Raw genomic sequence first — 22,688 nt, 5'->3', positions numbered from 1 at the left:
CAAGCAGGCAAGTTCCCCTGAGTGGACCTATTTTGATCTGGTTTGAAACTGATTGGCCGGCGAAGCCGGCCAATTCAGTTAAACAACAATTCTACTTGTTACCAAGTAGAACAAAGAAAAAACCAGTCAAACAAAAAAGTAAATGAATCCAACAAGTACACTGCTAAAGTGCACTTAAAACAGAAGGGTTAATTCTGAAGAACCCTTGATGGGGGGTACCGAGCAAAGCACCCCGCCTAACGCCCACTGGGAGGCAAACTCTGAAACCGTCCCAGTGGACTCGGCGTACAAGTACTCTGCCCGAATACGGGAGTGCACCAGCGCCCGGAACATGGCCACGATGTTTGTTGGGACCCTCCCCTCCAAACACTGCTTCCTGGTTTTACAAATGGCTACCTTAGCCAATGCCAGGAGCAGGTTGACCAGGAGATCCCTAGGCTTATCGTTCCGGGACACTGGGCACCCAAAAATAAAAAGTTGAGGGGAAAAACCCAGCCAGAACTGCAGGAGAAGGCTCCTCAAGAAGGACATGAGGGGCTGCAGTCTAGCGCAACTCGAATAAATGTGATATACGGACTCCCGCTCGCCACAGAAGGGACAGGCGGCGGGGGAGTCCGTGAAGTGTGCCAAATACTCTCCTGTGCTCAGTGCACCGTGGAGGACCCTCCAACCCAAATCCCCGGCGGGACCGGGAACCAAAGATGAATAGAGTTCCCTCCACCGGGGTCTCTCGCCCTCGTTCGCAGGGAATACCCGCCTCCAGATGGTGTCTGGGCGGGTGACAAGGGCGAGGTAATGCACTATATGGAGCACAAGAGAATACAGGACTTTCCTCGGCATGCCGCGGAAACACGCCGGGGACATATCCCCCAACTTGCTGAGGTTGGGGGAAAGAAGAGCCCGAGGGGGTTGCCGTGGCTTCGGTTCCACGCAAAAATCCGGAGAGCTGAAGTTGATAGGCTGACAAGGCTCTCCGGTCTGCAATAACCCCTCAATGAAGGTGCGTGAGTCGGGGTGGATGGCATCCGTAATCTCCTGGATCAAGCGACGAGGGACGCGGGCAGTACGCAGACCCATACGGGGCGCGAGCACCTCTGCTCTTACCCAGTATCGCCGCCCATAGTCCAGGAGATCCCCGACTCTGGTCACCTGCGCCAGGATTAGCCGGCGGCAAATAGAGGGTGAATCCAACATCCGAGCCCCCACTGCCGGATTATACAGCAGGGGCTCGGCGAGGAAATCAACCCCCACCGCCTGTTCCTTCCTGGTCGCGGAGACCAGTTTCCAGGCCTTAAGTAAGTCCCGATAGTATGCCGGCAGCACCGAGAGGTCTCTACCTAAACCCTCGGGCCTGATGATAAACAGTTGCCGATCATACCTCATATTGCGCAGCTGGCGAAAGAAACTGGTTGCCAGCTGGCACCACTGCGGAGACGGATCTGCGAATAGGTATCTCTGCAGGTATTGGAGGCGGAAAGTGTGTAACTGGGAGCGAACACACACCACTCCCTGTCCACCCTCCTCCAAAGGGAGACACGCAACTCCCGCAGAGACCCAATGCTTCCCTATCCAAAGAAAATCCATCAACTTCCTCTGGATCTTGTTGATAAATTCGGGGGTCGGACCCATGGCTATCAGCCGGTGCCAAAGCTGACTGGCCACCAGCTGATTAATCACCAGGGTTCTTCCCCTGAGGGAAAGCATTCTCGACAGATACACCCATGACCCCAGACGAGCAACGACCCGTTCTTCAAGATCACTGAAGTTTTCCGGGGCCGGGACCTCCGCAGCAGACAGGTAGACTCCCAGATACTTGAGAGTATCGCCCTCCCACGAGACATTCCGAAACGCGGGGGGCAAGGAGTCCACCTGTAAGGGACCCACCAGAATGCCAGAGCACTTGGACCAGTTGATCCGAGCAGAAGAGGCCGCGGTATAGACCTCTTGGCACGCTTGTGCCCGCTCTAGATCATCTAGGTCCTGGGCCACGAGGAGCACGTCATCGGCATAAGCCGACAGGACTACCCGCATGTCAGGTTCCCGCAGCACCAGCCCGGTGAGCCTCCTCCTCAGTAGGCAGAGGAAGGGCTCAATGGCCAGCGCGTACAGTTGCCCAGACAGGGGGCACCCTTGACGTACTCCCCGACCAAACACAAAAGGTGCCGTCAGGGACCAGTTGATCTTCACCAGACACTCTGCAGAGGCGTACAGCATCTGGAGAAAGCCCACAAATTGTGGGCCGAAGCCAAACGCCTGCAGGGTCTGCATAAGGTAACGGTGATCCACTCTGTCAAACGCCTTCTCTTGATCTAGGGACAGGAAGGCGAGTGATAGACCAGTCTTTTGTGCGTAATGCATCAGGTCCCGGACCAGAAAGATGTTGTCATGAATACTCCGGCCCGGGACAGTATAGGACTGGTCGGGGTGAATCACCTCTGCCAGCACGGACTTGAGCCTCAGCGAAAGCGCTTTGGCTACGATCTTATAGTCCGTGCTGAGCAGTGATACCGGTCGCCAGTTGGAAATCTGGCGTAGATCCCCCTTCTTCGGCAGCAGAGACAGTATTGCCCGCCGACACGAAAGGGGCATCTCACCGGTCTCCAGGGCTTCGGCTAGGACCTCGGTGAAATCAGGTCCCAGCATCTCCCAGAAAAACCGGAAGAACTCCACAGTCAGCCCGTCTAGACCCGGCGTTTTTCCGCGGGACATGAGATTGAGGGCTTCAGAGAGCTCGGCCATGGTCAAAGGTAACTCAAGCAGCTCCCTTCCATCCTCACTGACCGTGGGAAGCCCCTCCCATAAGACCCTGCATTTATCTGGCTGGATTGACTCCGGAGAGAAAAGATCTACATAGAATCTCCGGGTTCTGTCCCGGATGCTCTCCGGGTCAGTCAAAGGAGTACCGTCCTCTGCCAACAAGCAGGTGATATGTCTACGGTTTCCCCTCTTTTTCTCCAGCGCGTAGAAGAGTCGCGACCCGCGATCCATCTCGCGAAGGAAGTGGATGCGGGATCGCACATACGCCCCCCGAGCTCTCCGATCTTCCAAGTCCCGGAGAGCGTACTTCCTCTCCACGTACATACTCTGCAGGTATTGGTCTCCTTCCACAGACAGCCTCTTCTCGAGATCGAGCACCTCCTCCCTGAGGGCCTTGATCTCAGCATCGCGCTGCCTGCTGGCACCTCTGGTATACTCCTGACACACGAGGCGCAGATGAACCTTGCCCACGTCCCACCACTGCTCTAACGTGGCAAAGTCTGACCTGCAACCTCTCCAGGCCATCCAAAAGTCTCGGACCGACGTCTCAAACCCCTTGTCCTCCAACAAAGTATTGTTGAAGTGCCAATATGCGGCTGAAGGTGCTGCAGGTAGCAGCGTCACCGTCACGGATGCACAATTGTGGTCCGAAAACGGCGCCAGCCTAATGGCACTGGACTGGGCTCGCGACAGGCTGTGGCTGGAAATATACAGCCTGTCTATCCGGGACCAGGACATCCGTTCACCCCTAAACACCCTAACATGTGTGAACTCAGTGGATGCCTCAGGATGTTGTTCTCGCCAGACGTCTACCAAGGAGTAGCGGGTGATGACCTCCCGCAAGGCCGACGCAGAACACGGGTGTGGCTCCGGACCATTCCGGTCTTTCCGAGCCTCGAGGGTACAGTTAAAATCACCCCCGAGCACCACGTATTCGTTCGTGTCGACTGTCTCCAGGTATTCAGACATTCTGACGAAGAACTGCCTTCTCAGGGGTCCGGTGGCAGGAGCATACACGTTCAGGAAATTAAACGTGTAGTCCTCGTGTCGGACCCTGATATGCAACAGGCGACCTGGAACAACCGTTTTGGCAAGCAGCAGCTCAGGTTGAAAGGATTCAGAGAACAGGGTCACCACCCCACAAGATGTCGAAGTGAGGTGGCTGAAAAAGACCTTGCCTCGCCACTCCAGATGCCAGCTGGCTTCAGCCTCTGGAGTGGTATGGGTTTCCTGCAGGAAACTCACAGAATACTTTCCCTTCTGTAAAAAGGAGAGTACCTGGAACCTGCGCAACCCGTCCTTACAGCTGTTTACGTTAAGCGTACCGATGCTCAAAGCCATTGGTAGTCAAAGAGTTTTTCCGTCCCACAGGCGCTCAGGGTGCTATACCCCGAGAAGCCTTTACGTGCTCTCGCATCAATTTGTAGAACTTTAGGGCACGAACATGTTCATTAGACCCTGAGATTCTGGCCTTGCGGTTGGCCCTGGTGTATACAAAAAGAGAGTGGAGAATGAACGAAGCATCCTTCCACTTCTTGAGGGCCAACTTCACCTTCTTTTTTCCTTGCTTGTGAAGGGTATCTCCTAGGAACTCATCTATCTCCTGGGCAGGGATAACGGGGCCCAAGGAGCCCACCGACTCTGCGGTGCCAGAGGATGCCTCACTGAGCCCCAACTCCCCAAGCTCCTCTTGGCTGAAAAACTCAAGACCCCCGCCCCTCTCTGTGGGAGCCTTTCTCAGCCCTAGAGTGGGTCCCCTCTTCGGTGTTTCCATGAGGGGGTCCACTATATCCTCCACATCCAACCCCTGGGTAGAATCTTCAGGGGTATCTGGAGGCGGTATGATGGAGGCAGCGGTCTCCCGAGTGTCCTCGGGGGCCACAGAGGCACCCAGTGCCCTCCTAATCTCCTCTATCGCCGTGTGGATAAATGGGATGCCACAGGTGTTCTCACCAACCGCGGGAGGGCACTCGCCAACCGCGGGAGGGCACTCGCCAACCGCGGGAGGGCACTCGCCAACCGCTGGAGGGCACTCGCCAACCGCTGGAGGGCACTCGCCAACCGCGGGAGGGCACTCGCCAACCGCGGGAGGGCACTCCTCAGCATGCACCCCAAGGAGAGAGTCCAGCTTGGCAGTCATCTCTGACAAAGACCAAAACTCTCTGCGAAGAGGGCTCACGTCAGACACCCTCCAAGTGTATCCTGAATTGCTCGCTAAAGCCTCCTCTCCTACACCTGCCTTCCCCGCTCCATCCTCTAAATCCTCAACCATGGGGGTCAGCCCTAGCCAATCCCCTCCTTCCGGTGACATAAAACCTGACTCGGCCTCAGGCGCTTCACCCAAAGGTGGTACAGCCGGAGGGAGATTCTGGTCGACCCCCGAGTCTCCGAAGACAGCTACTTTCGGTGTGATAGGTTCACCGAAGCACAAGTCCCCGGGGGATGTTCTCCAACTGGGAGGAGTGTTGGAAGGTTTCCCAACGTCCATTTCTAGGGGCAAAGCCTCATGTTGTTGAGCACTTTGACCTTCCACCCCAGGGACGCCGGGTACCTCCTCTTCCCCTTGTATTCCCTCCAGATCTTCGAGGGGGGGGGCTGCATATTTATGGATTCCGGCTCACACTGGCTAATCCTAACCAGTGGGCCGGACAGGGCCACCCTGTGCGGAATTGCTGTTACATTCCGCTTCGGAGACTTCTGAGGGTGAACGTAATACGGTTCACCCTCCTCGCCCTCCTCAATCACCCTCTTGTTTTTGTTTTTAAAAGGCTTCTTCCTGGGGGGTGCTTCCCCAGAAGAGGGTGCCACTGTCTCTCCAGCCGGAGCTTCCTCCTGCTCCCCCGCACCCTGTACGGTGCTTACATTGGGGGTAAGGTGTTCTTGGGGGGGGACAGTGACAACAGAGGGTGACTGTTCTGGGGTGACTCTTTTCTTCTCCCTCTTTTTTGGGGGGAGAGGTTCAGATGTCACTGTTTGAGATGGAGCAGTGACATCTTCTGTGGTCCCAGGGGGGACCTGGGCTCTCAAGGGCTTTTCCTTCTCCCTCTGTTCTTTGGGGAGAGGTACAGACGTCACTGTTCCAGATGGGACAGCGACATCTCTTGTGGTCCCAGGACGGACCTGGGCCCCTGAGGGCCCCGCTGTGGTGGGCACAGCGGTACGGGGTGTCTTGGCAGAGGGAGGGGTGGGTGTAGGAGTTGGGATAGGTACTCTGTTCCCTTTGAGGCAACTCCTGCGAGTATGCCCCAGCTCCTTGCACAAATAGCACCTTACCCCCTCCGTGCCATAGTACACGGTGTATGTTATGCCCTCGTAGCGCACCCCAAAAGAACCCTCCACAGATTCAGTGCTCCCCGGCAGCAGCAGTTGTACCTGCCGCCTAAATGAGAGCACATGCCTCAGCGCCCTATCTCTACAGCCCAAAGATAATTTTATTATGGGGGACTTAATGTCTCCCAGGGCTTGCAGGTATGGCTTCATGAGGCTATCTGGGATGAAGGGGGGCACATTTGACAGAATGACCTTTGTGCCTAACCCCTCCATTGGCTCTATAGGGATGTATTTCCCCCCTACACTGATGCCTTTCTGCACCAGGGTGTGAGTGGCAGCCAGCGTACGGAGGAAGAAAATGCCCCTCCCATACATTTTGCTGGCCGCCACCACAGCAGAGGGACCCACCACATCAGCCACAGCCCTCACATATATCTCCATGTTTAGGCCAGGAGACATTGGGCACCTCACCCCAAGCTTCCTGCTCAGACAGGGCGTGGCCCCAGCATTGTTGTTGCTGGGGCCAACACCTGCAACTGCCACATGCGCCCATGTTGGAACTGGGACTGCAGGGGTTACGCTGCTAACAGGTGCTTGGGGAGGCGTGGCCAGGGCACTGGAAGGACCAGGCCTAGGGCTGTGACTAAGAGTGTTGCTCCTAGGGGCCACAGTTTTTGGTGTTTTATATCCGGGCGTCGCCCCCGTTGCCGCACTTGTCCTATTCCCCTTTCCAGGCATGATAACAAATAAGCCTCTAAGTCAGGGGAGGGTATTGCTTAGGGAGAGAGGTACAGAGAGGAAACTGTCTCTTTAAGAAGAGATCTCTCTGCAAGGGAAAAAACAGCAGCTTTTAAAAACCTGCTGCAGTTTTAAATCTTTTCCCCCTTATTGGTTACTCTCTCTCTGTTGTAATAAGCAATCACCACAATTTTACAGGTCTTTATAGAAAAGACACAGAGCTCTCAATTGCAAGTGAGAAAGGAATCAGGCTTAAGAAAACAAAAGAGTGAAATTGGAAGTTTAAACAACCAGTAAAAACCTCCAGTAGTGAGGGAGGAGAGAGGGGGTAAGACTGCAGTTTTCCAGCCAGCTAAACTGCAGCTATGCTGGGTTAAAACACTGCAGCCCCTGGGTGAAAACCAAAAAACGGTTTTTAATCCTGAAAATGCACCCAAAACCCTCTATAAAACTCCCAGTATACTCACAGTATACTCCCCCACAGATCCACAACAAAATATAACAAAAAAAGAAAGAATAAAGCCGATTCCTTACCAAATGCCTGGGAGCTCTGCACATACGCTTCTGAATGGAAGGAGAAGCAGGATCCAGCCAGGAAAAAGCACTCACAGCCAAACTGCAAGCAGGCAAGTTCCCCTGAGTGGACCTATTTTGATCTGGTTTGAAACTGATTGGCCGGCGAAGCCGGCCAATTCAGTTAAACAACAATTCTACTTGTTACCAAGTAGAACAAAGAAAAAACCAGTCAAACAAAAAAGTAAATGAATCCAACAAGTACACTGCTAAAGTGCACTTAAAACAGAAGGGTTAATTCTGAAGAACCCTTGATGGGGGGTACCGAGCAAAGCACCCCGCCTAACGCCCACTGGGAGGCAAACTCTGAAACCGTCCCAGTGGACTCGGCGTACGAGTACTCTGCCCGAATACGGGAGTGCACCAGCGCCCGGAACATGGCCACGATGTTTGTTGGGACCCTCCCCTCCAAACACTGCTTCCTGGTTTTACAAATGGCTACCTTAGCCAATGCCAGGAGCAGGTTGACCAGGAGATCCCTAGGCTTATCGTTCCGGGACACTGGGCACCCAAAAATAAAAAGTTGAGGGGAAAAACCCAGCCAGAACTGCAGGAGAAGGCTCCTCAAGAAGGACATGAGGGGCTGCAGTCTAGCGCAACTCGAATAAATGTGATATACGGACTCCCGCTCGCCACAGAAGGGACAGGCGGCGGGGGAGTCCGTGAAGTGTGCCAAATACTCTCCTGTGCTCAGTGCACCGTGGAGGACCCTCCAACCCAAATCCCCGGCGGGACCGGGAACCAAAGATGAATAGAGTTCCCTCCACCGGGGTCTCTCGCCCTCGTTCGCAGGGAATACCCGCCTCCAGATGGTGTCTGGGCGGGTGACAAGGGCGAGGTAATGCACTATATGGAGCACAAGAGAATACAGGACTTTCCTCGGCATGCCGCGGAAACACGCCGGGGACATATCCCCCAACTTGCTGAGGTTGGGGGAAAGAAGAGCCCGAGGGGGTTGCCGTGGCTTCGGTTCCACGCAAAAATCCGGAGAGCTGAAGTTGATAGGCTGACAAGGCTCTCCGGTCTGCAATAACCCCTCAATGAAGGTGCGTGAGTCGGGGTGGATGGCATCCGTAATCTCCTGGATCAAGCGACGAGGGACGCGGGCAGTACGCAGACCCATACGGGGCGCGAGCACCTCTGCTCTTACCCAGTATCGCCGCCCATAGTCCAGGAGATCCCCGACTCTGGTCACCTGCGCCAGGATTAGCCGGCGGCAAATAGAGGGTGAATCCAACATCCGAGCCCCCACTGCCGGATTATACAGCAGGGGCTCGGCGAGGAAATCAACCCCCACCGCCTGTTCCTTCCTGGTCGCGGAGACCAGTTTCCAGGCCTTAAGTAAGTCCCGATAGTATGCCGGCAGCACCGAGAGGTCTCTACCTAAACCCTCGGGCCTGATGATAAACAGTTGCCGATCATACCTCATATTGCGCAGCTGGCGAAAGAAACTGGTTGCCAGCTGGCACCACTGCGGAGACGGATCTGCGAATAGGTATCTCTGCAGGTATTGGAGGCGGAAAGTGTGTAACTGGGAGCGAACACACACCACTCCCTGTCCACCCTCCTCCAAAGGGAGACACGCAACTCCCGCAGAGACCCAATGCTTCCCTATCCAAAGAAAATCCATCAACTTCCTCTGGATCTTGTTGATAAATTCGGGGGTCGGACCCATGGCTATCAGCCGGTGCCAAAGCTGACTGGCCACCAGCTGATTAATCACCAGGGTTCTTCCCCTGAGGGAAAGCATTCTCGACAGATACACCCATGACCCCAGACGAGCAACGACCCGTTCTTCAAGATCACTGAAGTTTTCCGGGGCCGGGACCTCCGCAGCAGACAGGTAGACTCCCAGATACTTGAGAGTATCGCCCTCCCACGAGACATTCCGAAACGCGGGGGGCAAGGAGTCCACCTGTAAGGGACCCACCAGAATGCCAGAGCACTTGGACCAGTTGATCCGAGCAGAAGAGGCCGCGGTATAGACCTCTTGGCACGCTTGTGCCCGCTCTAGATCATCTAGGTCCTGGGCCACGAGGAGCACGTCATCGGCATAAGCCGACAGGACTACCCGCATGTCAGGTTCCCGCAGCACCAGCCCGGTGAGCCTCCTCCTCAGTAGGCAGAGGAAGGGCTCAATGGCCAGCGCGTACAGTTGCCCAGACAGGGGGCACCCTTGACGTACTCCCCGACCAAACACAAAAGGTGCCGTCAGGGACCAGTTGATCTTCACCAGACACTCTGCAGAGGCGTACAGCATCTGGAGAAAGCCCACAAATTGTGGGCCGAAGCCAAACGCCTGCAGGGTCTGCATAAGGTAACGGTGATCCACTCTGTCAAACGCCTTCTCTTGATCTAGGGACAGGAAGGCGAGTGATAGACCAGTCCTTTGTGCGTAATGCATCAGGTCCCGGACCAGAAAGATGTTGTCATGAATACTCCGGCCCGGGACAGTATAGGACTGGTCGGGGTGAATCACCTCTGCCAGCACGGACTTGAGCCTCAGCGAAAGCGCTTTGGCTACGATCTTATAGTCCGTGCTGAGCAGTGATACCGGTCGCCAGTTGGAAATCTGGCGTAGATCCCCCTTCTTCGGCAGCAGAGACAGTATTGCCCGCCGACACGAAAGGGGCATCTCACCGGTCTCCAGGGCTTCGGCTAGGACCTCGGTGAAATCAGGTCCCAGCATCTCCCAGAAAAACCGGAAGAACTCCACAGTCAGCCCGTCTAGACCCGGCGTTTTTCCGCGGGACATGAGATTGAGGGCTTCAGAGAGCTCGGCCATGGTCAAAGGTAACTCAAGCAGCTCCCTTCCATCCTCACTGACCGTGGGAAGCCCCTCCCATAAGACCCTGCATTTATCTGGCTGGATTGACTCCGGAGAGAAAAGATCTACATAGAATCTCCGGGTTCTGTCCCGGATGCTCTCCGGGTCAGTCAAAGGAGTACCGTCCTCTGCCAACAAGCAGGTGATATGTCTACGGTTTCCCCTCTTTTTCTCCAGCGCGTAGAAGAGTCGCGACCCGCGATCCATCTCGCGAAGGAAGTGGATGCGGGATCGCACATACGCCCCCCGAGCTCTCCGATCTTCCAAGTCCCGGAGAGCGTACTTCCTCTCCACGTACATACTCTGCAGGTATTGGTCTCCTTCCACAGACAGCCTCTTCTCGAGATCGAGCACCTCCTCCCTGAGGGCCTTGATCTCAGCATCGCGCTGCCTGCTGGCACCTCTGGTATACTCCTGACACACGAGGCGCAGATGAACCTTGCCCACGTCCCACCACTGCTCTAACGTGGCAAAGTCTGACCTGCAACCTCTCCAGGCCATCCAAAAGTCTCGGACCGACGTCTCAAACCCCTTGTCCTCCAACAAAGTATTGTTGAAGTGCCAATATGCGGCTGAAGGTGCTGCAGGTAGCAGCGTCACCGTCACGGATGCACAATTGTGGTCCGAAAACGGCGCCAGCCTAATGGCACTGGACTGGGCTCGCGACAGGCTGTGGCTGGAAATATACAGCCTGTCTATCCGGGACCAGGACATCCGTTCACCCCTAAACACCCTAACATGTGTGAACTCAGTGGATGCCTCAGGATGTTGTTCTCGCCAGACGTCTACCAAGGAGTAGCGGGTGATGACCTCCCGCAAGGCCGACGCAGAACACGGGTGTGGCTCCGGACCATTCCGGTCTTTCCGAGCCTCGAGGGTACAGTTAAAATCACCCCCGAGCACCACGTATTCGTTCGTGTCGACTGTCTCCAGGTATTCAGACATTCTGACGAAGAACTGCCTTCTCAGGGGTCCGGTGGCAGGAGCATACACGTTCAGGAAATTAAACGTGTAGTCCTCGTGTCGGACCCTGATATGCAACAGGCGACCTGGAACAACCGTTTTGGCAAGCAGCAGCTCAGGTTGAAAGGATTCAGAGAACAGGGTCACCACCCCACAAGATGTCGAAGTGAGGTGGCTGAAAAAGACCTTGCCTCGCCACTCCAGATGCCAGCTGGCTTCAGCCTCTGGAGTGGTATGGGTTTCCTGCAGGAAACTCACAGAATACTTTCCCTTCTGTAAAAAGGAGAGTACCTGGAACCTGCGCAACCCGTCCTTACAGCTGTTTACGTTAAGCGTACCGATGCTCAAAGCCATTGGTAGTCAAAGAGTTTTTCCGTCCCACAGGCGCTCAGGGTGCTATACCCCGAGAAGCCTTTACGTGCTCTCGCATCAATTTGTAGAACTTTAGGGCACGAACATGTTCATTAGACCCTGAGATTCTGGCCTTGCGGTTGGCCCTGGTGTATACAAAAAGAGAGTGGAGAATGAACGAAGCATCCTTCCACTTCTTGAGGGCCAACTTCACCTTCTTTTTTCCTTGCTTGTGAAGGGTATCTCCTAGGAACTCATCTATCTCCTGGGCAGGGATAACGGGGCCCAAGGAGCCCACCGACTCTGCGGTGCCAGAGGATGCCTCACTGAGCCCCAACTCCCCAAGCTCCTCTTGGCTGAAAAACTCAAGACCCCCGCCCCTCTCTGTGGGAGCCTTTCTCAGCCCTAGAGTGGGTCCCCTCTTCGGTGTTTCCATGAGGGGGTCCACTATATCCTCCACATCCAACCCCTGGGTAGAATCTTCAGGGGTATCTGGAGGCGGTATGATGGAGGCAGCGGTCTCCCGAGTGTCCTCGGGGGCCACAGAGGCACCCAGTGCCCTCCTAATCTCCTCTATCGCCGTGTGGATAAATGGGATGCCACAGGTGTTCTCACCAACCGCGGGAGGGCACTCGCCAACCGCGGGAGGGCACTCGCCAACCGCGGGAGGGCACTCGCCAACCGCTGGAGGGCACTCGCCAACCGCTGGAGGGCACTCGCCAACCGCGGGAGGGCACTCGCCAACCGCGGGAGGGCACTCCTCAGCATGCACCCCAAGGAGAGAGTCCAGCTTGGCAGTCATCTCTGACAAAGACCAAAACTCTCTGCGAAGAGGGCTCACGTCAGACACCCTCCAAGTGTATCCTGAATTGCTCGCTAAAGCCTCCTCTCCTACACCTGCCTTCCCCGCTCCATCCTCTAAATCCTCAACCATGGGGGTCAGCCCTAGCCAATCCCCTCCTTCCGGTGACATAAAACCTGACTCGGCCTCAGGCGCTTCACCCAAAGGTGGTACAGCCGGAGGGAGATTCTGGTCGACCCCCGAGTCTCCGAAGACAGCTACTTTCGGTGTGATAGGTTCACCGAAGCACAAGTCCCCGGGGGATGTTCTCCAACTGGGAGGAGTGTTGGAAGGTTTCCCAACGTCCATTTCTAGGGGCAAAGCCTCATGTTGTTGAGCACTTTGACCTTCCACCCCAGGGACGCCGGGTACCTCCTCTTCCCCTTGTATTCCCTCCAGATCTTCGAGGGGGGGGGGCTGCATATTTATGGATTCCGGCTCACACTGGCTAATCCTAACCAGTGGGCCGGACAGGGCCACCCTGTGCGGAATTGCTGTTACATTCCGCTTCGGAGACTTCTGAGGGTGAACGTAATACGGTTCACCCTCCTCGCCCTCCTCAATCACCCTCTTGTTTTTGTTTTTAAAAGGCTTCTTCCTGGGGGGTGCTTCCCCAGAAGAGGGTGCCACTGTCTCTCCAGCCGGAGCTTCCTCCTGCTCCCCCGCACCCTGTACGGTGCTTACATTGGGGGTAAGGTGTTCTTGGGGGGGGACAGTGACAACAGAGGGTGACTGTTCTGGGGTGACTCTTTTCTTCTCCCTCTTTTTTGGGGGGAGAGGTTCAGATGTCACTGTTTGAGATGGAGCAGTGACATCTTCTGTGGTCCCAGGGGGGACCTGGGCTCTCAAGGGCTTTTCCTTCTCCCTCTGTTCTTTGGGGAGAGGTACAGACGTCACTGTTCCAGATGGGACAGCGACATCTCTTGTGGTCCCAGGACGGACCTGGGCCCCTGAGGGCCCCGCTGTGGTGGGCACAGCGGTACGGGGTGTCTTGGCAGAGGGAGGGGTGGGTGTAGGAGTTGGGATAGGTACTCTGTTCCCTTTGAGGCAACTCCTGCGAGTATGCCCCAGCTCCTTGCACAAATAGCACCTTACCCCCTCCGTGCCATAGTACACGGTGTATGTTATGCCCTCGTAGCGCACCCCAAAAGAACCCTCCACAGATTCAGTGCTCCCCGGCAGCAGCAGTTGTACCTGCCGCCTAAATGAGAGCACATGCCTCAGCGCCCTATCTCTACAGCCCAAAGATAATTTTATTATGGGGGACTTAATGTCTCCCAGGGCTTGCAGGTATGGCTTCATGAGGCTATCTGGGATGAAGGGGGGCACATTTGACAGAATGACCTTTGTGCCTAACCCCTCCATTGGCTCTATAGGGATGTATTTCCCCCCTACACTGATGCCTTTCTGCACCAGGGTGTGAGTGGCAGCCAGCGTACGGAGGAAGAAAATGCCCCTCCCATACATTTTGCTGGCCGCCACCACAGCAGAGGGACCCACCACATCAGCCACAGCCCTCACATATATCTCCATGTTTAGGCCAGGAGACATTGGGCACCTCACCCCAAGCTTCCTGCTCAGACAGGGCGTGGCCCCAGCATTGTTGTTGCTGGGGCCAACACCTGCAACTGCCACATGCGCCCATGTTGGAACTGGGACTGCAGGGGTTACGCTGCTAACAGGTGCTTGGGGAGGCGTGGCCAGGGCACTGGAAGGACCAGGCCTAGGGCTGTGACTAAGAGTGTTGCTCCTAGGGGCCACAGTTTTTGGTGTTTTATATCCGGGCGTCGCCCCCGTTGCCGCACTTGTCCTATTCCCCTTTCCAGGCATGATAACAAATAAGCCTCTAAGTCAGGGGAGGGTATTGCTTAGGGAGAGAGGTACAGAGAGGAAACTGTCTCTTTAAGAAGAGATCTCTCTGCAAGGGAAAAAACAGCAGCTTTTAAAAACCTGCTGCAGTTTTAAATCTTTTCCCCCTTATTGGTTACTCTCTCTCTGTTGTAATAAGCAATCACCACAATTTTACAGGTCTTTATAGAAAAGACACAGAGCTCTCAATTGCAAGTGAGAAAGGAATCAGGCTTAAGAAAACAAAAGAGTGAAATTGGAAGTTTAAACAACCAGTAAAAACCTCCAGTAGTGAGGGAGGAGAGAGGGGGTAAGACTGCAGTTTTCCAGCCAGCTAAACTGCAGCTATGCTGGGTTAAAACACTGCAGCCCCTGGGTGAAAACCAAAAAACGGTTTTTAATCCTGAAAATGCACCCAAAACCCTCTATAAAACTCCCAGTATACTCACAGTATACTCCCCCACAGATCCACAACAAAATATAACAAAAAAAGAAAGAATAAAGCCGATTCCTTACCAAATGCCTGGGAGCTCTGCACATACGCTTCTGAATGGAAGGAGAAGCAGGATCCAGCCAGGAAAAAGCACTCACAGCCAAACTGCAAGCAGGCAAGTTCCCCTGAGTGGACCTATTTTGATCTGGTTTGAAACTGATTGGCCGGCGAAGCCGGCCAATTCAGTTAAACAACAATTCTACTTGTTACCAAGTAGAACAAAGAAAAAACCAGTCAAACAAAAAAGTAAATGAATCCAACAAGTACACTGCTAAAGTGCACTTAAAACAGAAGGGTTAATTCTGAAGAACCCTTGATGGGGGGTACCGAGCAAAGCACCCCGCCTAACGCCCACTGGGAGGCAAACTCTGAAACCGTCCCAGTGGACTCGGCGTACGAGTACTCCGCCCGAATACGGGAGTGCACCAGCGCCCGGAACATGGCCACGATGTTTGTTGGGACCCTCCCCTCCAAACACTGCTTCCTGGTTTTACAAATGGCTACCTTAGCCAATGCCAGGAGCAGGTTGACCAGGAGATCCCTAGGCTTATCGTTCCGGGACACTGGGCACCCAAAAATAAAAAGTTGAGGGGAAAAACCCAGCCAGAACTGCAGGAGAAGGCTCCTCAAGAAGGACATGAGGGGCTGCAGTCTAGCGCAACTCGAATAAATGTGATATACGGACTCCCGCTCGCCACAGAAGGGACAGGCGGCGGGGGAGTCCGTGAAGTGTGCCAAATACTCTCCTGTGCTCAGTGCACCGTGGAGGACCCTCCAACCCAAATCCCCGGCGGGACCGGGAACCAAAGATGAATAGAGTTCCCTCCACCGGGGTCTCTCGCCCTCGTTCGCAGGGAATACCCGCCTCCAGATGGTGTCTGGGCGGGTGACAAGGGCGAGGTAATGCACTATATGGAGCACAAGAGAATACAGGACTTTCCTCGGCATGCCGCGGAAACACGCCGGGGACATATCCCCCAACTTGCTGAGGTTGGGGGAAAGAAGAGCCCGAGGGGGTTGCCGTGGCTTCGGTTCCACGCAAAAATCCGGAGAGCTGAAGTTGATAGGCTGACAAGGCTCTCCGGTCTGCAATAACCCCTCAATGAAGGTGCGTGAGTCGGGGTGGATGGCATCCGTAATCTCCTGGATCAAGCGACGAGGGACGCGGGCAGTACGCAGACCCATACGGGGCGCGAGCACCTCTGCTCTTACCCAGTATCGCCGCCCATAGTCCAGGAGATCCCCGACTCTGGTCACCTGCGCCAGGATTAGCCGGCGGCAAATAGAGGGTGAATCCAACATCCGAGCCCCCACTGCCGGATTATACAGCAGGGGCTCGGCGAGGAAATCAACCCCCACCGCCTGTTCCTTCCTGGTCGCGGAGACCAGTTTCCAGGCCTTAAGTAAGTCCCGATAGTATGCCGGCAGCACCGAGAGGTCTCTACCTAAACCCTCGGGCCTGATGATAAACAGTTGCCGATCATACCTCATATTGCGCAGCTGGCGAAAGAAACTGGTTGCCAGCTGGCACCACTGCGGAGACGGATCTGCGAATAGGTATCTCTGCAGGTATTGGAGGCGGAAAGTGTGTAACTGGGAGCGGACACACACCACTCCCTGTCCACCCTCCTCCAAAGGGAGACACGCAACTCCCGCAGAGACCCAATGCTTCCCTATCCAAAGAAAATCCATCAACTTCCTCTGGATCTTGTTGATAAATTCGGGGGTCGGACCCATGGCTATCAGCCGGTGCCAAAGCTGACTGGCCACCAGCTGATTAATCACCAGGGTTCTTCCCCTGAGGGAAAGCATTCTCGACAGATACACCCATGACCCCAGACGAGCAACGACCCGTTCTTCAAGATCACTGAAGTTTTCCGGGGCCGGGACCTCCGCAGCAGACAGGTAGACTCCCAGATACTTGAGAGTATCGCCCTCCCACGAGACATTCCGAAACGCGGGGGGCAAGGAGTCCACCTGTAAGGGACCCACCAGAATGCCAGAGCACTTGGACCAGTTGATCCGAGCAGAAGAGGCCGCGGTATAGACCTCTTGGCACGCTTGTGCCCGCTCTAGATCATCTAGGTCCTGGGCCACGAGGAGCACGTCATCGGCATAAGCCGACAGGACTACCCGCATGTCAGGTTCCCGCAGCACCAGCCCGGTGAGCCTCCTCCTCAGTAGGCAGAGGAAGGGCTCAATGGCCAGCGCGTACAGTTGCCCAGACAGGGGGCACCCTTGACGTACTCCCCGACCAAACACAAAAGGTGCCGTCAGGGACCAGTTGATTTTCACCAGACACTCTGCAGAGGTGTACAGCATCTGGAGAAAGCCCACAAATTGTGGGCCGAAGCCAAACGCCTGCAGGGTCTGCATAAGGTAACGGTGATCCACTCTGTCAAACGCCTTCTCTTGATCTAGGGACAGGAAGGCGAGTGATAGACCAGTCTTTTGTGCGTAATGCATCAGGTCCCGGACCAGAAAGATGTTGTCATGAATACTCCGGCCCGGGACAGTATAGGACTGGTCGGGGTGAATCACCTCTGCCAGCACGGACTTGAGCCTCAGCGAAAGCGCTTTGGCTACGATCTTATAGTCCGTGCTGAGCAGTGATACCGGTCGCCAGTTGGAAATCTGGCGGAGATCCCCCTTCTTCGGCAGCAGAGACAGTATTGCCCGCCGACACGAAAGGGGCATCTCACCGGTCTCCAGGGCTTCGGCTAGGACCTCGGTGAAATCAGGTCCCAGCATCTCCCAGAAAAACCGGAAGAACTCCACAGTCAGCCCGTCTAGACCCGGCGTTTTTCCGCGGGACATGAGATTGAGGGCTTCAGAGAGCTCGGCCATGGTCAAAGGTAACTCAAGCAGCTCCCTTCCATCCTCACTGACCGTGGGAAGCCCCTCCCATAAGACCCTGCATTTATCTGGCTGGATTGACTCCGGAGAGAAAAGATCTACATAGAATCTCCGGGTTCTGTCCCGGATGCTCTCCGGGTCAGTCAGAGGGGTACCGTCCTCTGCCAACAGGCATGTGATATGTCTACGGTTTCCCCTCTTTTTCTCCAGCGCGTAGAAGAGTCGCGACCCGCGATCCATCTCGCGAAGGAAGTGGATGCGGGATCGCACATACGCCCCCCGAGCTCTCCGATCTTCCAAGTCCCGGAGAGCGTACTTCCTCTCCACGTACATACTCTGCAGGTATTGGTCTCCTTCCACAGACAGCCTCCTCTCGAGATCGAGCACCTCCTCCCTGAGGGCCTCGATCTCAGCATCGCGCTGCCTGCTGGCACCTCTGGTATACTCCTGACACACGAGGCGCAGATGAACTTTGCCCACGTCCCACCACTGCTCTAACGTGGCAAAGTCTGACCTGCAACCTCTCCAGGCCATCCAAAAGTCTCGGACCGACGTCTCAAACCCCTTGTCCTCCAACAAAGTATTGTTGAAGTGCCAATATGCGGCTGAAGGTGCTGCAGGTAGCAGCGTCACCGTCACGGACGCACAATTGTGGTCCGAAAACGGCGCCAGCCTAATGGCACTGGACTGGGCTCGCGACAGGCTGTGGCTGGAAATATACAGCCTGTCTATCCGGGACCAGGACATCCGTTCACCCCTAAACACCCTAACATGTGTGAACTCAGTGGATGCCTCAGGATGTTGTTCTCGCCAGACGTCTACCAAGGAGTAGCGGGTGATGACCTCCCGCAAGGCCGACGCAGAACACGGGTGTGGCTCCGGACCATTCCGGTCTTTCCGAGCCTCGAGGGTACAGTTAAAATCACCCCCGAGCACCACGTATTCGTTCGTGTCGACTGTCTCCAGGTATTCAGACATTCTGACGAAGAACTGCCTTCTCAGGGGTCCGGTGGCAGGAGCATACACGTTCAGGAAATTAAACGTGTAGTCCTCGTGTCGGACCCTGATATGCAACAGGCGACCTGGAACAACCGTTTTGGCAAGCAGCAGCTCAGGTTGAAAGGATTCAGAGAACAGGGTCACCACCCCACAAGATGTCGAAGTGAGGTGGCTGAAAAAGACCTTGCCTCGCCACTCCAGATGCCAGCTGGCTTCAGCCTCTGGAGTGGTATGGGTTTCCTGCAGGAAACTCACAGAATACTTTCCCTTCTGTAAAAAGGAGAGTACCTGGAACCTGCGCAACCCGTCCTTACAGCTGTTTACGTTAAGCGTACCGATGCTCAAAGCCATTGGTAGTCAAAGAGTTTTTTCCGTCCCACAGGCGCTCAAGGTGCTATACCCCGAGAAGCCTTTACGTGCTCTCGCATCAATTTGTAGAACTTTAGGGCACGAACATGTTCATTAGACCCTGAGATTCTGGCCTTGCGGTTGGCCCTGGTGTATACAAAAAGAGAGTGGAGAATGAACGAAGCATCCTTCCACTTCTTGAGGGCCAACTTCACCTTCTTTTTTCCTTGCTTGTGAAGGGTATCTCCTAGGAACTCATCTATCTCCTGGGCAGGGATAACGGGGCTCAAGGAGCCCACCGACTCTGCGGTGCCAGAGGATGCCTCACTGAGCCCCAACTCCCCAAGCTCCTCTTGGCTGAAAAACTCAAGACCCCCGCCCCTCTCTGTGGGAGCCTTTCTCAGCCCTAGAGTGGGTCCCCTCTTTGGTGTTTCCACGAGGGGGTCCACTATATCCTCCACATCCAACCCCTGGGTAGAATCTTCAGGGGTATCTGGAGGCGGTATGATGGAGGCAGCGGTCTCCCGAGTGTCCTCGGGGGCCACAGAGGCACCCAGTGCCCTCCTAATCTCCTCTATCGCCGTGTGGATAAATGGGATGCCACAGGTGTTCTCACCAACCGCGGGAGGGCACTCGCCAACCGCGGGAGGGCACTCGCCAACCGCGGGAGGGCACTCGCCAACCGCGGGAGGGCACTCGCCAACCGCGGGAGGGCACTCGCCAACCGCGGGAGGGCACTCCTCAGCATGCACCCCAAGGAGAGAGTCCAGCTTGGCAGTCATCTCTGACAAAGACCAAAACTCTCTGCGAAGAGGGCTCACGTCAGACACCCTCCAAGTGTATCCTGAATTGCTCGCTAAAGCCTCCTCTCCTACACCTGCCTTCCCCGCTCCATCCTCTAAATCCTCAACCATGGGGGTCAGCCCTAGCCAATCCCCTCCTTCCGGTGAAATAAAACCTGACTCGGCCTCAGGCGCTTCACCCAAAGGTGGTACAGCCGGAGGGAGATTCTGGTCGACCCCCGAGTCTCCGAAGACAGCTACTTTCGGTGTGATAGGTTCACCGAAGCACAAGTCCCCGGGGGATGTTCTCCAACTGGGAGGAGTGTTGGAAGGCTTCCCAACGTCCATTTCTAGGGGCAAAGCCTCATGTTGTTGAGCACTTTGACCTTCCACCCCAGGGACGCCAGGTACCTCCTCTTCCCCTTGTATTCCCTCCAGATCTTCGAGGGGGGGGGGCTGCATATTTATGGATTCCGGCTCACACTGGCTAATCCTAACCAGTGGGCCGGACAGGGCCACCCTGTGCGGAATTGCTGTTACATTCCGCTTCGGAGACTTCTGAGGGTGAACGTAATACGGTTCACCCTCCTCGCCCTCCTCAATCACCCTCTTGTTTTTGTTTTTAAAAGGCTTCTTCCTGGGGGGTGCTTCCCCAGAAGAGGGTGCCACTGTCTCTCCAGCCGGAGCTTCCTCCTGCTCCCCCGCACCCTGTACGGTGCTTACATTGGGGGTAAGGTGTTCTTGAGGGGGGACAGTGACAACAGAGGGTGACTGTTCTGGGGTGACTCTTTTCTTCTCCCTCTTTTTTGGGGGGAGAGGTTCAGATGTCACTGTTTGAGATGGAGCAGTGACATCTTCTGTGGTCCCAGGGGGGACCTGGGCTCTCAAGGGCTTTTCCTTCTCCCTCTGTTCTTTGGGGAGAGGTACAGACGTCACTGTTCCAGGTGGGACAGCGACATCTCTTGTGGTCCCAGGATGGACCTGGGCCCCTGAGGGCCCCGCTGTGGTGGGCACAGCGGTACGGGGTGTCTTGGCAGAGGGAGGGGTGGGTGTAGGAGTTGGGATAGGTCCTCTGTTCCCTTTGAGGCAACTCCTGCGAGTATGCCCCAGCTCCTTGCACAAATAGCACCTTACCCCCTCCGTGCCATAGTACACAGTGTATGTTATGCCCTCGTAGCGCACCCCAAAAGAACCCTCCACAGATTCAGTGCTCCCCGGCAGCAGCAGTTGTACCTGCCGCCTAAATGAGAGCACATGCCTCAGCGCCCTATCTCTACAGCCCAAAGATAATTTTATTATGGGGGACTTAATGTCTCCCAGGGCTTGCAGGTATGGCTTCATGAGGCTATCTGGGATGAAGGGGGGCACATTTGACAGAATGACCTTTGTGCCTAACCCCTCCATGGGCTCTATAGGGATGTATTTTCCCCCTACACTGATGCCTTTCTGCACCAGGGTGTGAGTGGCAGCCAGCGTACGGAGGAAGAAAATGCCCCTCCCATACATTTTGCTGGCCGCCACCACAGCAGAGGGACCCACCACATCAGCCACAGCCCTCACATATATCTCCATGTTTAGGCCAGGAGACATTGGGCACCTCACCCCAAGCTTCCTGCTCAGACAGGGCGTGGCCCCAGCATTGTTGTTGCTGGGGCCTTCGCCTGCAACTGCCACATGCGCCCATGTTGGAACTGGGACTGCAGGGGTTACGTTGCTAACAGGTGCTGGGGGAGGCGTGGCCAGGGCACTGGAAGGACCAGGCCTAGGGCTGTGACTAAGAGTGTTGCTCCTAGGGGCCACAGTTTTTGGTGTTTTATATCCGGGCGTCGCCCCCGTTGCCGCACTTGTCCTATTCCCCTTTCCAGGCATGATAACAAATAAGCCTCTAAGTCAGGGGAGGGTATTGCTTAGGGAGAGAGGTACAGAGAGGAAACTGTCTCTTTAAGAAGAGATCTCTCTGCAAGGGGAAAAAACAGCAGCTTTTAAAAAAAAAAAAAAAAAAAAAAAACCTGCTGCAGTTTTAAATCTTTTTCCCCTTATTGGTTACTCTCTCTCTGTTGTAATAAGCAATCACCACAATTTTACAAGTCTTTATAGAAAAGACACAGAGCTCTCAATTGCAAGTGAGAAAGGAATCAGGCTTAAGAAAACAAAAGAGTGAAATTGGAAGTTTAAACAACCAGTAAAAAACCTCCAGTAGTGAGGGAAGGAGAGAGGGGGTAAGACTGCAGTTTTCCAGCCAGCTAAACTGCAGCTATGCTGGGTTAAAACACTGCAGCCCCTGGGTGAAAACCAAAACCGGTTTTTAATCCTGAAAAAGCACCCAAAACCCTCTATAAAACTCCCAGTATACTCACAGTATACTCCCCCACAGATCCACAACAAAATATAACAAATAAAGAAAGAATAAAGCCGATTCCTTACCAAATGCCTGGGAGCTCTGCACATACGCTTCTGAATGGAAGGAGAAGCAGGATCCAGCCAGGAAAAAGCACTCACAGCCAAACTGCAAGCAGGCAAGTTCCCCTGAGTGGACCTATTTTGATCTGGTTTGAAACTGATTGGCCGGCGAAGCCGGCCAATTCAGTTAAACAACAATTCTACTTGTTACCAAGTAGAACAAAGAAAAAACCAGTCAAACAAAAAAATAAATGAATCCAACAAGTACACTGCTAAAGTGCACTTAAAACAGAAGGGTTAATTCTGAAGAACCCTTGATGGGGGGTACCGAGCAAAGCACCCCGCCTAACGCCCACTGGGAGGCAAACTCTGAAACCGTCCCAGTGGACTCGGCGTACAAGTACTCTGCCCGAATACGGGAGTGCACCAGCGCCCGGAACATGGCCACGATGTTTGTTGGGACCCTCCCCTCCAAACACTGCTTCCTGGTTTTACAAATGGCTACCTTAGCCAATGCCAGGAGCAGGTTGACCAGGAGATCCCTAGGCTTATCGTTCCGGGACACTGGGCACCCAAAAATAAAAAGTTGAGGGGAAAAACCCAGCCAGAACTGCAGGAGAAGGCTCCTCAAGAAGGACATGA

The sequence above is a fragment of the Ascaphus truei genome, chromosome 4, assembly GCF_040206685.1.
Source record: "Ascaphus truei isolate aAscTru1 chromosome 4, aAscTru1.hap1, whole genome shotgun sequence".
NCBI classification, from domain to species: Eukaryota; Metazoa; Chordata; class Amphibia; order Anura; family Ascaphidae; genus Ascaphus; species Ascaphus truei.
This window is presented reverse-complemented; position numbering follows the sequence as displayed.